The 18,023-nt window shown below is 48.2% G+C and overlaps 1 protein-coding gene across 6 annotated transcripts in view; it reads left to right on the forward strand.

Moving 5' to 3' along the window:
* Positions 1–18,023, forward strand: part of LOC138468255 (uncharacterized) — a 733,586-nt gene that overhangs the window by 44,071 nt on the left and 671,492 nt on the right. The window lies entirely within an intron of this gene.

The raw sequence follows: 18,023 nt of genomic DNA on the forward strand, positions 1-18,023 counted from the left end.
GGTAGGTACCACCACTGATCACACCCAGAGATAGATCTCGTTACCAACAAACCTCCTTGGATTCAGAACATTTTTGGACACTTCATCAACACCCTGAGGTCCTCTGTCCCAGTGTAATCGGTATCCGTCAGAGGAAAGTTCTCAGGGTCCTCCATGTGTTCATAACATTTCCCAATAATCGGATCCCCTTTTTGTGCCATGATTAAATCGGCATCAGGGGTCTCCTTACTCCACAGGGCAGTTGAGAGTTCATTGTGAGCATTTGTCTGAGATCTAGTGACAGCAGTGACCTGGACTTCTCCCAACAGGGACTCGATCTCAAGGAGATCCCCCCCCTGGATGGCTTTGGTTTTGGCCAGCTGATCAGCTAGGTAATTTCCAGTTTTGTCTGGCCCCCTCTATGATGGAGTGGACGGAATAGATGGAGTAGACGGATGGGGCGCACAGAATCGATGGAGTGGATCGGGTGGATGGAGTAAATGCACTGTGAACATTGGCCTTCACCAGTTCCTGACAGGACCGTGAGCATTGGCCTGAGTCGCTTCCGGATGGAAGTGCACATGTTGCATGTCCCACTCTTGGAGCTGTGAACATTAGCGTGAATCGCATCTTGAAAAAAATACGAATGTTAATGTAAATCACTGTGTACCCTCCCCTCGTGTTCCCATGTTGTTGCTATATATTCGTATCCACCCCCCCCCCGTCACTGTAATCCCAGCCCCAGTCTTATGAGTCTGTATGTTCCTCTGTTCCCTGCCATCCTGTTCACGTGCCTGGTCTCGGGTGCTTTAAAGATAACTATCACATCACTACGCTTACTCTCTACTTTACACCATCATTCAACTAGTACACAGCTATACCCCTGATTAATTCAGCCTAGCTGTTCACATACGAATATGACCCCATGTACACCTCATCACCCTAATAAAATGCAGCTAGCCGAGCACATTCCAGCCTAGCTGCTCACAAATGCGTCCTTCAGGCCTAACGCAGCCAGAGCCCAGTCTAGGTGTCCAACCACCAGATTGCACACATACAACTGATATCACCAGCACCACACCTAACGTTAGGATGCAGCTTCAACCCGGCAATTACATCATCTGTACCGGATTATCTCTCGCGCCTCTCTCCCTCTTCCTCTCTTCCACCCCCCCCCCCCCCCCACCACCCTACGGTTCCCAAGGGCGTTCAACCTACCAGCGCTTTGAGGTCACACAAATGATGTATAGAGCTCGAAATAAATGGCAAGTAACATAACCTAACATAACAATAGATGGTCATCCCATTAGAGGTGACCAGATAATCAATAATTTGTATTAGCTTGCCATCTTTAATTGGTTTATTAGCACACAGCATGCCTCTGGTTTTCCAATTAACCAGGTGCTCCACGAACCAGTTTCGAACATAATCTGAATCAGTGATTATGACCAGTTCGTGGAGTTGCCAGTTCATCAGGCCATCCAACACCATCAACTCCGCCACCAGACTACTGCAGGGACCGATTTTGTACCCAGTGGAGGGTTCCGGGGCATCATTCACCCAGGCATTCCCAATGCCGGCCACCACTTCTGCTGGGTGGGTAAATGTACCCCACAAATTAATACAGCAGTCCATGGGCCAAATAATCCACATTACCATGGACACGTGGCCAGTGGTTGTAGCATTGGCTACATACCCATCACAGCACTCTGGATGGCCTTTCCTTCCTCTACCAGCCAAGGAAGGGAGGTGGGGGGCCGGGTGTTCCTGGAGTAAATGAAGGGGGAAGCAGGTGTATACATTTCAGCAGTCGGCCTCAACTGACACGCTTCATGGGGGGGGGTGGGGTGAGAGGTAGACACATTTTAGTATTTGTTGTGCCACGTGGTGTTCCACACTGCTGGTTTATGAGAGTATTTGTCAAAAATGTTGTTGGCTAAGGATTTTTTTGGGTGGGGGGGGGGCTCCCTGCCTCTATCACTGTATTGTTTTTTTCTTTTGACCTGTCATCTTGCAGTCTCTTGTGGTTGGTAATAAATACCCGAATGCAGTAATGATCATTGTGTAATAGGATAACTCTTCAGTTGGATTGCTTTTTATTGACTGGTAAAGGCCACACTATATGTATGTTTGTATATATTTTGCTATTTCTGTTAATGTTTGTTAGGTTGTGCTAATATGTAAAACATAGAATTTGATTGCGCTGTACCCATAAAGGTTACATGTTCCTAATGCACAAAAAATATCAAACCTATGTTTAGGTTTTTATGTACAGTGGATTGCAAATGAGTTTTCGCACATTGCAATTTCATTTTGGTAATGTATGGCTGTCTGTAGGAGGGGTGCGAGTGAATTCTGGAGAAAGGGCTCTATGAAATTGCCTGCCATTGGGTGGCAAGTTTTTTTAGGAATGCTCCAGTTGTTTTTTTCACTTAGTGTGAAGTTTGTGTTGTGGTTTGTTTTACCTGTGATGCACGTTTGTGGAAATTCCTTTCGGGTGGTGTATTTGAGACGGTGCAAAAGGCTTGAGTGAGGAGTTGGTGGTGGTTTGTGCACATTTTACTTTTTTGATGTTGTTGGATTGAGAAGTGGGGCATACAAGGATTTGTAGATCTGTTTATTTCTTGCTGGGGTGATGACTGTGTGCAGTGGGGAGGTGGCACACGTTTTTGTGTGGTGCTTGGAGCATGAACTTGTGTGCGTGACCAGCATCTGTATTTTATCTTGCTAGTACTTTGGTATGTGTATTGTTCGTGTTACGCCAAGGATTAATTTGCGCGCGCAGTGGTTCTCTCATGTAGTTTTATGGGGTGTCTCCATACAAGTCATGCTCGTAGTTTTTCGTTTCCTTACAGATAGTCCATATTTCCAGCAACTGGCATGGCCATCGTGGGCCGAAATGGGTTGATAGAACGGCCTCTTTGAGGTTTTGTAACGGTGAATGTGTTGATGTCTCTGATGTGCTCATCCTGCATGTGTCTGGCTATAACCCTGGCTATGCCAAGGGCATGCACCTGCTCAATTAACTGACCTTGAGTGCTTGCTAGAGCAGCTTCTAATGTGCTGCATTGCTTTGTCTTCAGCTTATCGTCGCCCTTAACATTGTAGGTCAGGGGCACAGTGGTATATTGCGAAATCCACAAAGCTCTGTTAAAAGTGAAAAGGCATGTGTTCCTTTATGCGTGATCATAGAATGCCTCATATCTGCACTTCCAACATCCATAACACGCCCCATGTTGTCTGGACTCATTTAACAAACCACAGCAACTCAATTTCTTTGTCATGTCGCTGGGGGTCATGTGAGTGCTTCACCAATTCCTGGCTGGCCTTCAAATTCTTTTTGAGGCAATTCCATGTACTGGCTGTTTTGGAGCGCGACTGGTGCACATAACACAGTGGATTATGTGTAGGGCTTTGGGGTTTACCTCCCCATTCTTCTCAACAGTCTTTATTTTAAAACCTTTATTTAAGCTTTGGCAGTCAGAGTACACAATCTCATAGTAACGACAATAGGCTGCGCTTTCCAACATAGGCACATTATCGCAGAACAGTATTTAGCGAGCATTCACTCACCAGTCTTGAGGGATCACTGTCAGGGTGACCAAACAGAAGTTCAAAGGGACAGAGCCATACTCTGTTTTGTGACCCCTCCCTGTAGCCGAACTGTAGGCATGGCAGGAGAACATCCAACTTTCCTTTCAAGTTCTCTTCCAAGCCACCCATCATGCCTTCCAGGGTCTTGTTGAATCTCACCACAAGCCCGTTAGTTGGGATGGAAACATGTAGGGAACTAATGGTATTTCTTTGTGTAAACCCACATGAGAGACTATCCCAAATGGAGCTTTTTAATATTCTTATTATCATTTTTAGGGTATTTATTGAGCAACGACCTAGCTTCAGGAATTAATGGAGCGCTTCATAATCATAGGTGGGGAGGGGGGTGGGGGGAGAACACAGTGAGGGAAGCACCGACAAAGAAGCAGGGAGATGACCGGGAAGGGAGAGGGTGAGCAATTGACAGCAAGGGATTTACAGGCAACCGGGGGGAGACGGCAGTGAGCACATCAGTCTCTGGTAGGGTGGGGTGTACAGGGTGTGTGGGCCCACATGTTAAGGAGGAGCCGCCATTCCTTGAAGGGAATGCTTTCAGCACCACACAGGTTTGAGGTGCCTCAAGGGGACTGCTTCAGGGTGCTGTGAGACATGGCCTACCACCACTAAAATGTTTCCCTAAGGTATTTTGGGGGATTCAAAGGACCACAAAATAGTTAGCTGTACTCTTGAAAGGCAGCCTAACGGCTAGTATTGGGGATTAATGGGGCCTTGTTTGCCACAATTTACCAGTTATGTAGCAGGTCGGGCAGCAGCACACTACTTCCTTTACTTTTACATTCACTGGGGACCAGTGAAAATTATCTTGGTCACTCCCATGTGGCCAGTCAAAGGAATATCATGAACCAAGTCCATTAGAATCCTCCTGTAGCACTGGGGAGTAACCAATCTCCGGTTGCACCCTGTCTCAGAGCAAAAAGTCAGCCCAACTGTGTCCAGCTGAGAAACTCGATCACGTCTGGCAGATCCCCGAGGTCTGAAGCCACTGTGACCCCCCCCCCCCCCTAATCTCGGGTACCTTTTTTACACCAGTAGGCAATCATGAGATGAGTCCTTTTTCTATTGCAGTAGCTGCTGTTCCCACTCCTGTAGGAACAGGCGACCCATTGGGCATACGATCTGGACTTGGAGCTACCAGTCTGTAGGGTCTCTTCCCAATCTCCAGCAAGAAGAGCTTCAGAAGTCTGTGCCCCCAGCATGTCTGCTCTAACCACTTGCAGGGCTCTCACTCTTATAACAGATGCCATTATTTACTCAAGCGGAAGTTCGTTGCCTAACAGAAACCCTTCTGGAAACGAGGCTTTGATTGCTATGCAGCGCATTGAGGTCTTGCTACTTGAGCTTAGCATTGCCAATGGGCATTGGCTGAGGCCATCAAACCCTTCGACATTCCAACATTGGCCATGGACATATTGCCCATCTTGTACCCACTGCTGCCTGACAGCTTGGCCACTAGAAGCTGTGTAAACCTAGTGCAAGAGTATTGGTCCCACTTATGAAGACCTGCTTCAAACCTATGGAACTAGAGTCTCCACTGGGGATGCTGCACAGTTCACACTAGGAGTGAGTATGGAGCATTCGGCCCCTCCTTGGCTTGGAGAGAATTCATCCGTTTGGACGTCCAGATTGACTCTGACCTCTCTCACTGGACCAGCACTGTCTAGAGGCTGTCTGGATTTGCCCTTGCAGGCCCGATCCATTGTCAAGTTTCCACCCAGAAAACATTGCCTGGGGATTGAGGCTGTTGGTGCCTCAGTTTTAGTCCCACCATCGCCCTTTATATTTATTATTATTATTATTATTATTATTATTATTATTATTATTAGCCCTTCATTTCTACGAAGGCTGATGAGCCATGTGACTGGGATTTCCCTTCAGATTTTTGGGGTACTTTCTTGAAAGAAGACTTAAAACACAGGGAGGTTAAGAAAAAAAGGTTCTATTTTTCCTTGAAATATGTCAGGCAATGCTTGTGATCTCGTGCAGAAGGGATGTGACCTAGCAGTTCGGGCTGGACTGCCCCTTTTGGGGTGGGACCAAGCCTGATTTTTCACATGGTCTTTCCCTTTCTGTAATGGCTTGGCGGGCTGAAAAACAGTGGTCTGCAGGGTTTCCCCAGAGCTGTGGCTATAGTTATGATTAATTCAAGACCTTCCAGCCATTACCTTTTTGTTTTGCTTATCTCACCATGTCTTTAGCCTGGCCCTCAAAGTTTTACAGGGCTGCCAATCCCCATAATTTCATTGCAATCTTCAACCGGCTCTGCATGGCCTTTCACACTGGTATAAAATGGAATGCGACGCAGGACGGCACTGTCTTTGTTCTCAAACCTTGTCCCTAGTCTTTGTCATGGCTTCAATATTATCCTCATCATTGTTCGTTTTAGTTGGAAGAAGAGGGGGCTCCTTTCCAGCAAACACCCTGTGGACTTCTACTTCTCGTTCTTTCAACAGGATGGCTTTCTTTCTTGTTGCTGAGTACATGATGCCTTGTAGGTCTTCTACATACATTAAATAAAATTGGCATGCGCTGCGTCCATAGAATCGCAGGTTTGCTCAGTGTTGTGGGGACGGGGGGAGGGAAACGGAGGCCGTGGGTTGGCTTCCTGCATCTCACTTTGCACGGAGGGGAATTAGTTATCCCGTCCCTCACTGCCAGTTTTGGTGTTCCTGAACAGTTGTAAATACATTAATCAACACCGCCTTGTGTTAGCTTGTCTTGTTGTATTTTTAGCTCTGGCACCAATAATAAAATATGCAGCTTTGCAAGAGCATTCGTTGTGTTCTTACACCAGTGGCGCGGTTGTGCAACAGGCTCGGGAATGTAGCCTGGTGAGAAGGTACTCGCCCTTCGCTCGCTCCTGCTACTCCGCCCGCGTCATCTATGTGCGCAAAGTCTTTGCACCAGAGTAGGATACCACCTCCCCCTGCTATTTGTAAAAGTGGGAGACTTATAAGGAGACCCAAATAGTGGAATCTTAGATGGACATTAAATGGCGGCAACCTTCGCAATGAATGGTAAATAAACTACTACTAAGAACTTGGTATGCGTATCAAAATTGTAATTTATTATGCAGTCATTTAAATTGATAAACTGCTCGATATTAAAATTCCCTGGATCAAAAACTATTTTAGCCTCCAATAAATTCACTAAGGTTTTCTCTGAATGCGAACACCCGCCTCACGGCAGGTAATCCTGGATGGTTATGCAGTAGGTATACCTTTCAAAGTGCTTATGCAAAGCAGAGACATTGGAAGCCTTTTGGCTATGTGCTAGAACCATAACCTACAAGACCCCTCTGGTAAAACCATTGGGGCATCACACGCTCCAGAGTAATCTGTTTGACACCTCTGGGATGTCTTGTTACTCTAGAGCATCAACCCACATATGGCGCACCTGTGGGCCACCTAAAAATCACCTGCACTACCGGTGCAGGGCACCAGTGAGGTGCCTTGTATTGAGAGACCAAATTGCTAAACCGGGCAAAAGGCGTTGAGCTCATTGTTCCTAATGCCCATAACGAGAAGACTGCTTGCTGGAGGTGCCCGTTTCTCTGTAATCCCTAGGTCAAGATTGTTCCTTGCTCGATATGGAGAAATTAACGCATGAGCAATTTATAAAGATTTAAGGGGTTATGGGAGCTGTTAGACCCAAATCCTCTTTGCTTAGTACCTACATCGGTCAGTCTACCATTCACTTTGATGGGTCATTCTCCATCGCTGTCTGGTACTAATGTCCCACCAGGGGCTATCCATTGGCTAGTCAAAGGCAGTCTCCTTCTTGGGCGGCATGCCTGTAAGACGCACATTTCAACTAGTCTGTAATTGCATTATGTTGGGGAAGGGCTCCACATGGCAGAGGTGGCACCAGGAACCCCTTAAATGAAGGAGCCCAAGTCTTTCTGCCTTTTTAAAATCTTCCCTTAACTAAAACTAGTCTGCTCTCCTGCTCTCCAGCCACCAGCTCCCCTCAGTCACCTACTGTAAGTGTTCTGTCAGATCTGTCGGCGCTGCCATTGGTCCTGTCAGTTGTCACTCTTGTCTCCAACAACAGGTCCTCCATCTGAGGGGTAAATGGACCCTGATGTACATACGCTAGTTGAAATGTTTATGTGCTCTTTGGTTCCATGCCGTATCCAATGTTTTTCTTGGTGATGGGAGCTTTTTTGTTTAGAGTTGGAATGCATGTGAAGTCTAACTACTTTCCTCTTGGCTGTAAGGGGTGGAGAAATGGCGTCATGTGAACGTTTGTTTTCCTTATGGTGCTTAAATACGAATTAATATATGCATTTTATTTTGTTAGAGATTGGGAAGGTGTGCTTCTACCAGAATCACTTCACACATAGAATGGAGCATTCCCATTATGGAGTACTTTAGAATGGTGGGGTAACAGAGCACCAGTGGAGTCGAGGGATTACATTGGTACATAGAGGGACAATTCATTTTTATATTGAGTAATCCACACAAAATAGACCTGTCTGACAGTATTTACACTGGTGTATAGTTTGACCATAGTAATCAGTGCATCCTACCAATGCCCCCACCTCAGTGACCGAAGAGGAACAAAGAGGTGGGTTGTGTGTGTTGTGTGTGTTGTGTGTGTGTGCTGTTTTTTGGGAGTAAATGTAAAATCATGGCGCAGTGCAATAGTCTTCATTTTTGCATGTAGAAAGTTGAAGGGAGCTATGCTCTAGCACCTTGAAGCGTTTCTTGTGCTTGATGAAATTACCAATAAAGCTATCAGACCGACTCAAAGAATATGGCAAAATACTACTTTATTCTTATTTTAATAAAGCAGTGTACACCGACAAACATTGGACTGACGTTTGCACACAAACTTGATTACACAGAGGTCTTAAACCCCAGTATATGCCATTTATAACCTCATCCTACATGGCAAACTATAAAACCTACTGGAGCGAGGGATTTGTTAGGGGAACATGTCTAACTATAGAAAATAGACAGGTTAGTACTTAATTGGAGGCATTCTATCTGTAAAACATATCTTGAACTACCTCTACATACGCATAATACTGGTTATAGTGGACACAATCGCAGTGGATTGGCCTTTGCAACATTGTATAGCAGGTTGCCCCATAGACTCACTGATTGGTTGGCATCCTACCCAACCTTGGACATTCGGCTTGCTAGAAGCACGTAAGGAAATCGAAACCCAGGTGCTTGAGTCACGTCAGATTACCTCCCACTTTCCCAACTAGGCCATCATCTCATCAGTTTGACCGTAAGCCAAAGTTTCCCATCTGTAGTTGACCTTCTGTTGCTGTCTTTTCTAGGACATTCGAGGGAGTATAAGTGCATCATTAATCTTTAACCGCAGCCTAATAAATAACCCTTGTTTTCGTCTTCTGCATCACGTGTGAGGAGACCACAAATGTATCCATTTCGACCTCCTATTTACTGCTATTTGATTCAATTTAGCTGGGTGATATTGCTCCCTTGACCTCTAGAGACTTGCCTACTCCATCTTGTATGAGCCCTATTCACTGTTGTGTCCAATATTTGGCTCTCGCATATGTTTTCATCTTCGTTAATCCAGAGGAAAGGTGTCTCAAGCTCATGATGTGATCACTCTGCTTTGTGTGCTGCCGTTTATTTCTTGAAATGGCATCCTTGATCCTAGGCCAATATAGACTCCTTCGTCAGCCCTCATCGGTTTGAGGTTTTTGGAATGGATCGTCGCATAAGCCTGCGTCCGTTTTCCAATCGTGGCCATTCTATCCACATTATATATTCCTCTATAGCAAACTTCTATATGGTCATCTACCTTGCATTGCTGCGTATTTACACTTATTGATCCACAAGTTACTTAATCTTCTTTTTACATACATGATTACTTTATCATTTTGTGCATATTTCTCTTGTTGCTTCAGTTACATCCTCATTCTTAACTATTTTCACATTGTTTCAGAATATCCTCGTATATCTTTGACATCACTCAGCCCTTGCCAGATGTCACTCAGCGCGCTCCATGACATCTAATGGTGCATGCAGACATCCATCCACTCTCTCCGCATGTGGGTACATTTGATATGGTTGTCTGAGAGCATAACGTCTCTCGTTCACTCAATGCAGATTAGGGACAACACAGTGGTCCCACATGCAGCTCTTCTCCTGCTGTTCCAGTACGCTTGCGGTGGGGTGGAGGGAGTTAGGGTAAATACTTCTAGCTGCTCCTCTACAGATCCAGGATTGAAAATAATCGCAAGTGGGAGAACACACAGGCATCATGGGCGGGGAACATGTCGTTTGAGAAGGGGCTGGCAGAGAGGAGTGTAAGAGAGATGGCAAAGGTAGCTCTGGCTAGTTGGATCACTTGGGAGAGGCCCATTTAATGTGTGTAAATACCAAGAGGTGGACATTAAATGGTGCATGCTGGTACATGTAGCGCCGTCCATAATGCAATGTTTGAGAGGCTGTGGGAGAGTAGTGACCGAGGTTAGAGAAGGTTTGAGAAGCAAAGGCGAGTACTTTAATAAGCGCAGAGGGGTAGGCGGAGGCGGCTGGGGCAGTAGTCGGGGTCATGGAGGTCAAGTATTGAGATTAAGCCATTGGATGAGTGGAGGTGGGTAATTCTGGCTGCTTGTTTGATTGAGGTGAAATTTTGTTGTTTGCATTTGTTGTCCCAAAAAAATTAAATTGTGAGCCTTGTGGGGGATAATGTGAGGAGATGAGGTGGAAATGATGCTGGGGATGTGAGGAGAAGGCGACCGGTCAAGTAATGTGGTAAATTACTTCTGTTTCTTGAGGAGTTGAGCGTGACCCACACTAGAGATCTGCGGCCTACCTCAACGGACATGGCCCAGGACAAGGGAAGCTCGACGCCCGGATCCAAGCTGTTCAGGTGCTGCCCTGGATGCGGATTACAAAACGTTTTCAAGGAGGACGAGCATTCGCAATGTCTCTACTGCCTTCATGAGGACAATACGCACATGGAGAAAGACTCTGCGTTCTGCAAGAACCTTTCGGAACGGACCAAGCGAGATCGTCGTTCCCGTCTCGCCGCCTGGCTGGAGAAGGGCACAGCAGGTGAGCAGGCGAAGAAAAAGTCTGAGCGGGCTTCTAAATCCTGTGAGGGCGCCCCGGCGACGGGGGACCAACAGAAGGCCACGCACTGCGAGTCCGCGGGCACCGGCAGTGCCAAAAGGTCGGGCTCTTCGGCTGCCAGGCAGGGCGCAACTTCCCCAGCACGTTCAACCACGAGCCAGCGCTCTGGTCCGGGGAAGAGGAAGTCCGAGAACCCGGGTAAGCTGCTGGAGCGGCCCCGGTCGATCTCGAAGGGGGAGCGAGGCACTGACCCTCCCCCCAAGGCGAAGGCCCAGGACGCACCGAAGGTGGTGAGGGCTTTTAGCCGGCAAAAGCCTCTATCGAAGTTGTCGCTGCGACCCTGGCGAAGCCGGCTGAGACTACGCCAGTAGAATCGGCCTCTGTGCCCTGAGGGCTGCCTTTTGATCACACCAAAGATATACTCATTTGTTTGGATATTCAATCTCTTTATACTAACATCCCACAACGAGCCACTCTTGAAGTGGTGCAGGAGACCTTGATTCAACGTGAGGATAATCATCCTGTTAGTAATGCCTTCATTTTATGGTGTGCGGAAACAGCGTTGACAAATAACTTTCCAATTTATGGGTCAATTCTATCTACAGGTTGAAGGCACAGCCATGGGTGCCGATATGGCTCCCAACTTGGCCAATTTATATGTAGACATAGTGGAAAAAACGGTGATTTATTCGGAAATCAATCCTTTCAAACAACAAATAACACAATGGCTAAGATACATCGATGACGTGTTCATGTTATGGCATGGCTCATTGGATGAAGCTAACAATTTCCTGGTTTGGTTAAATAATCACAATAGATATCTGAAATTTACAGCCACTATGAGTTCTACAGAGGTGAACTATCTAGATCTGACAATTTATCAACATAATAACCAACTATGGGTAAAACCGTTTGTCAAGAGCACCGACAAAAATGCGTTCCTACATTACAGAAGCCATCACGCTAAGCATGTCCGTGACAATTTGCCTTTTGGGCAATTTCTATGGTTGAAACGTAACAGCAGCACTAAACGTGACTATGAAGTTGGTGCCAACATATTAATGGACAAACTGATTGATAGGGGTTACCCCACTAAGGTCGTTAGGCAATCTGCCAAACGAGCTTTTAACAACAACCGGGAAGCTCTTCTTGAAAAGAAGAAAAAAGACACTACGAAGCATGATACCCCATTGGTGTTCGTCAACACCTTCAGCAACATGTCCTATAAAGTGAAGAGCATCATATGTAAAAACTGGAAAAAAACTATAAACATTCCATTACCTTTGATAGCCTTTAAAAAGAGCACCAACATTCGAAATCTTGTAATGAAGAATGACGTTCACAAGGAGGTTAGTCAAGAGGGCGCCCAAAGTACATTGTGGGGTCTGCCCCGAGTGATGGGTCATCATCCATGTGGAGAATGTGTCATGTGCCCACTTACCAAGAAAATGACTTCTGTGAATTTGGGTCTACCTTCAGAATTGGTTTTAAAAGAACATACTAACTGCAAAACGAATTTATATAGGTAAAACCAACAGAGTGCAAGACTCGTATAATCGAACATAAGAGCTGTTTGAAAAATCATATTGACAAAGCTCCTCTAGTAAAACATTTAGATGAGAAAGGACATACATTCTCTGATTTCGAATGGTGTATCTTGAAAAAGATTAGAGGCAGATCCCAAGAGGAAATCAACAGTAAATTGATCTGGAGCAGAAGTTAATTTTTCTTACTAATAGTCATATTACAGGATTGCACGAGAATATCGAGTGGCACAACATTAGATGAGACTACTACATATTCCGGTGTGGGGCTCTTGAGGTCATTGGAGTGTTGCACTTACTGTTGGTACCCTCTGAGGGAAAGTATCTATTTCTAAGTTTACAAATGAAGAACTATGTAAACTGCTGTAATGCATTGGCTGTACTAATTTCATGATGGGTATGCTTCACTCTCATCTGCTCCCGTACTGTGAGGGATGGCGTGCTGTGTTACCAGTGGCCTTTGGACAGTATCAGGGGTGGGACTGTTCATTGTGGGCTTTCGGCATGACTTGTCCCATAAGCTTTCTGGGTTCCACTATGGTATAGTGGTTTTTGGTTGGTTTACTCTTTTACCCTGTGATCGGGTTAGGTTTTTTCTAGCTCCCGGTGGAACGTTGAGGTGGGTCTGGAGGGCACTCTATTGGCCCGTTGCACTTGGGGTGACGTTTGGGATCCCCGGTTTCTTTGTGACAATAGTTGCTAAGCAACCTTGCCTTCAGTGGGTGTTTTCGAGCCCGACTCCAGTGGGCGTTACGACGTATTACGTCATCACGCTATACTTAGCGTGAGGACGTCATGACGTTACGCCAGTCTCACACAATAGGCATTTCTGAACGGCTGGGTGTCGGGATTCGAGTGGATGTGTCCAATGTTTCCCGTGTCTGGATCTCATTACCCTGCATTAAGGCGGGTAGTACAGCTAGCCCTAAGTAAGTCCGTGTCAGGGTAGGCTGTTTAGTAACGGATGTTTTGCGTGATGGGAAATCCCGTTGATATTTCCCTCCGTTTTTGCTCACTCAGTTTTTGTTAATTCCAGAACGAGAGGTCTATCGGCCTAATAGATGGAAGAGGTCTGATTTTGACGGGCACCGATTCGAATACATATTGGATGGTCTTTGGAACAGCCTGAGATGGGTATGAACACCTAGTTTGAGGGGGACTAAAGCAGTATTGTTGGTACTCTTTGGGACAAGGGCACTTATTTTTAACCTCCCGTATTTCAGGCACCTGAAGGCTTACAGGAAGTCGCAAGGGGGATACTGATGGTTGCCGCATCTTTGAGTTGATTATATCTAGGATTATAACAGCTTGGGCATCCAAGGGTGAGTGTATAAAATCTTTTTTGTATATGGCTCTACTGTTAATGGATATGCTTAAACCCTTGCTTAGCGTTTGGATTGGTGATTATGAGTTTGATAGACCAAATTGTAGTTTGTGATAGACGATTTGAGGTACTCTGTTTTGTTTTCTACATGCTTTGGTAGTGAAGAGTCAGAATGGGTTTGGCTTTATAGGTCTAAGATATAGATTTACTTAGACCCTTGATCAGGTATATGATTTACTGTATACTTGATACCCTATTGGTGATTAGGGTTTGGCTATGGTGACCAACTAAACCGATAATGCCTGTATCAGTGATACGTTCTTGTCGTTTTTTTACCCTTAGAGATAGCAATCTGGTGTATGAATAGGAAGAATCTACCTGAAGCACAGGACTACTTCTGCCCCTGATGACTGTCCAGTTACTTTGAACACAGAGGACAGAAACTTATATAAGTTGGGCTTGTTCACACAATGGGAAATGAGATTTAATTTAGTTGCGATTGGTGTGGTGTGCTGATCGATCGAATATTTCGGCATATGTGTTTTGATACTATGAGGTGGAGTGATTTTGACATGTATATGACTTGGTGACGTGTATGTTTTTTAACAATTTTCTATATTACTTGTGCTGAATAGAGATTAATATATTAAAAATGATATTTTCTTGAGAATACGGTTTCTGATGATTACTTAGAACACAGGTGCAGCCTATATTTGTTAAGCGGCTGTTTTTAGAAATAGCTATCTGAGGGTATTGTTTTACTGTTTTGATATAGGCTGCTGTATGTTCCTTCCTTTTGTTGAAATATATATTATATATCCTCACTTAGTAGGAGGGAATATCACCAAAGTGTGGGGTTACCCCTGTAGAATATTATCTCCCATAGTATCCCTGCCACCGCGGAGGGAATCCTCTTTCCAGCCCATCGTCAAGACCCCCGTGAAGTCCCCGGCGGAAAAAGAGGGGGGGGGGGGCCGGTGTCCATTACAGACTCGGAATCAGCCTCTGAGGAGGAGCTGGTGGAAACCGAGAAGGGCCTCAACGAGAGGTTCATAGGCCTCAACGAGAGGTTCGAGAAGGTTCGATCCCAGGGGACGGTCCCCACTGACATGATCGACGAAGAGGGCCCAGTGGAGCAGCCATCCCGTCCGTCGCAGCCATAACCTGAGCCCCAGGATAGCTCGGTGGCCATTTTTTTGGGGATCCAATCCTTACGTATGAGATGAGGACAAGATTACCACGGACCCCGACGGAGGACCCAGAACCGGGCCCGTCTGGTAACCCTCCGAACAAGCGGAGGAGAGTCCACCCCTCTCCGCCCTTTGTGCCCGCGAGGCCTGTGGACCCCTCATCCCCTTCGCCGGACCCTAGAGAGGATACAGCGACAGATACAGCGACGGGGACGGGCGGCGGCGATGACACAGCGGACATCCCGTCATCATCCCCCCCCCCTCCCCCCCTCGGGCTTCTCCAGCCACCGAAATCGGCTCCTTTCACGCCATGATAACCGGGGCATCTGAGCTTTTCCAGCTCTGCCCTGAAGAACAAAAAAAAGGAAGGGTTTCTTTATCAACAACGAGAGGCCAAGAGGAAGACGGTCCTCGTGGTGCCTTTGCTCGACGACATCTGGGACGAGGGGCTTGCTGTCCTCAAGAACCCTTCCACGACACCCGCCAAGAGGGACAGGTATGAGAAGTACCGAGTCCCTGATGCCGCCCCCTTGTGCCTCAGGGCCCAGCCCACGCCGGACTCGGTCGTCTCGGCAGCGGCTAAGAAGAAAGCAGTGGGTGCGGCGGCTTCAACTTCCACTTCCCCGCCGGACAGGGAGGGCAAGAAGTTGGACTCCATGGGACGACGAGTCATCTCGTCGTCGGCGGCGACGACGATTAAGGCGGCCAGTGCCTTAGCGATCGTGGCCCGCTACGACGGGGAGCTCTGGTTCAAGATAGCTCCTCTGCTAGACTTTCTACCTGATGACAAGAGGGCAGAGGCCCTACAAATTCTGCAGGAAGGTGAGGTGGCATCGGATCACGCCATAACGGTGGCAACGGACATTGCCGATACTGGATTTCACCAATTGGGCAACAGTTTGCCTCCGACGACGAGGATGGCTCAAGGCGACACTTTCGCCAGGACATCCAGACCAGAGTGTTGGATATGCCGTTCGACGGCAACAACCTTTTTGGCAAGGCGTTGGATGAGTCTCTCCAGGCCATCAAGACCGACTCGGAGACGGCCCGGGCCCTAGGGGTACTTCAACAACGACGGCCCTTTCAGAGCTCTGGAGGCAGACAGGGTGCCTCCAAAGGATCCAGCGGTGGCTCTTCCACTTACCGCCAGGCGGCCCGCACCTCTTCCCAGGAGGCCTACAGAGGTCGCGGCAAGCAAGGGGATCCCGCCGCCGTCGTCGCCAAGGAGGCAAGGCCGCCTCCAAGCAAGACTGACCCGGCCGTGTTGTCGGGCCCCCACCAAAGCACCCCGGTGGGAGGCCAGCTGACTAAGTTCGTCAGCGTGTGGGAGTCCATCTCCACTGACCGTTGGGTGCCAACGGGCACTCGCTGGAATTCCAAAAGAAGTGCCCTCGCATTCCTCCCGTGGCCAGGAAGGTGCCATCGAGCTCGTCCCCAGGAGGCTCCGGGGCTCCGGAGTGTACTCGAGGTTCTTCCTCATCAGGAAGAGACGGGCGGTTGGCGCCCCATCCTGGACCTGCGCCGGTTAAACAAATACATCAAGGCGCAGAAATTCAGGATGGTCACCTTCCAGCACGTACTGGGACAGCTGGAGGAGGGCGACATCCTATCGTTGTTGGACCCGGAGGATGCTTACTTCCACATCCCCATTCTAAAAGGGCACAGGAAGTTTCTCAGGTTCGTGGTTCAGGGACGCCACTACCAATTCAGAGCCCTACCCTTCGGATTAAAGTTGGCACCCAGGGTATTCACCAAGTGGCTGGCACCAGTGGTGGCGCGGCTGCGCCTGCAGGGGATACACGTCTACCCCTACCTGGACGACTGGCTAATCCGGGCAAGGACAAGAGAACTCGCCATCGAACACAAGCGAGGACCGTCCGGCTGCTCACGGAACTGGGGTTCGCCATCAACTACCCCAAATCCCACTTGGTTCCGTCGTAAGAAGCACTGTTTCTGGGAGTGAAGCTCCATACAGTGGGGCAGTTGGCCTCCCCCTCAGAGGAGAGGACCAAGACCATCCTGGGCAAGGTGCAGCACCTGCCAGCCACTGACGTGGCCAGGGTGAGGTCCATCAAGTCCCTCCTCGGGATGATGTCCTCATGCATCTATCTGTTACCCCTTTACAGACTTCAGATGCATCCGCTACAGGAGTTCCTCGACGCCCGCTGGTTTCAGGCGACAGGCTGCTTCGAGGACAGGATCCCTCTCGATGAGGAGTTCCGTCGGGCGATCCTATGGTGGGGTACCCGTGCTCACCTCACTACAGGCACAGACTTTCAAACCCCGGCGTTTCAGGAGACGGTGACGACGGACGCCTCTCTGGAGGATTGGCGGGCCCACACCGGAGATCTCCACGCAAGAGGCCTTTGGCTCCCGGAGGAGAGGTCTCTCCACATCAACATTCTGGAGCTCCGAGCAGTGTTCTGGGCACTCAAATCGTTCCTTCCGTCCCTCAAGGACAAAGTGGTGATGATCTTCACCGACAACACCACCACAATGTTCTACATACGGAAGCAGGGGGGGGGGACCAGATCCCCAGCCCCATCCAAGGAGGCCCAGGATCTGTGGCACTGGGCCGTCGCCCAGGGGATGTTTCTGGTTCCCTTCCACTTGGCAGGAATAAAAAAACACCGTCGCCGACTCACTCAGCAGGGAGCTGCGCTCGTGCCACAAGTGGTAACTACGTCAGGACCAGGTGGATCGGCTCTTTGGACGATGGGGCAAACCCCGGATCGACCTTTTCGCGACAGTGACGAACTCCAAGTGCCAGAGGTTCGCCAGCAGGTTCCCGCAGCCGAGGAGCATGGGCGATGCTTTCTCGTTCCCCTGGGACGGCCTGTTTCTATACGCGTTCCCTCCGTTGCCGTTGCTGCTCCGCCTCATCAACCACCTCAAGAAGCCCAGGTGCAGAATGATCCTCGTCGCACCGGCGTGGCCGAGGCAGATCTGGTTACCGGACCTTCTGGACTTGTCAATGTCCCCACCAGTCAAGCTGCTGGCAGACGCGGATCTTCTCTTCAGAGAAGGAGGCGCCATTCTCCATCACGACCCACAGTCGCTGAACTTGCAGGCCTGGCTCCTGCAGCACTAGAGTTGGAGGGTACGATATCCCGGCTGACTGCAGAGAGGTTCTTGAAAAAGCCAGGGCGTCCTCAACTCTTAAGTGTTACGGTCATAAGTGGAAGAGGTTCTCTGTCTGGTGCCGTGCACAGAAGATTAACCCTCTGCAGATTACGGCCCCTCAAGTACTGCCGTACCTACTGTCGCTGGCCAAAGCTGGTCTGGCTCACGCCTCCATCAAAATACATCT

Source organism: Ambystoma mexicanum, chromosome 4q (genome assembly GCF_040938575.1).
Source record: "Ambystoma mexicanum isolate Mex_15411 chromosome 4q, UKY_AmexF1_1, whole genome shotgun sequence".
Classification (NCBI taxonomy): Eukaryota; Metazoa; Chordata; class Amphibia; order Caudata; family Ambystomatidae; genus Ambystoma; species Ambystoma mexicanum.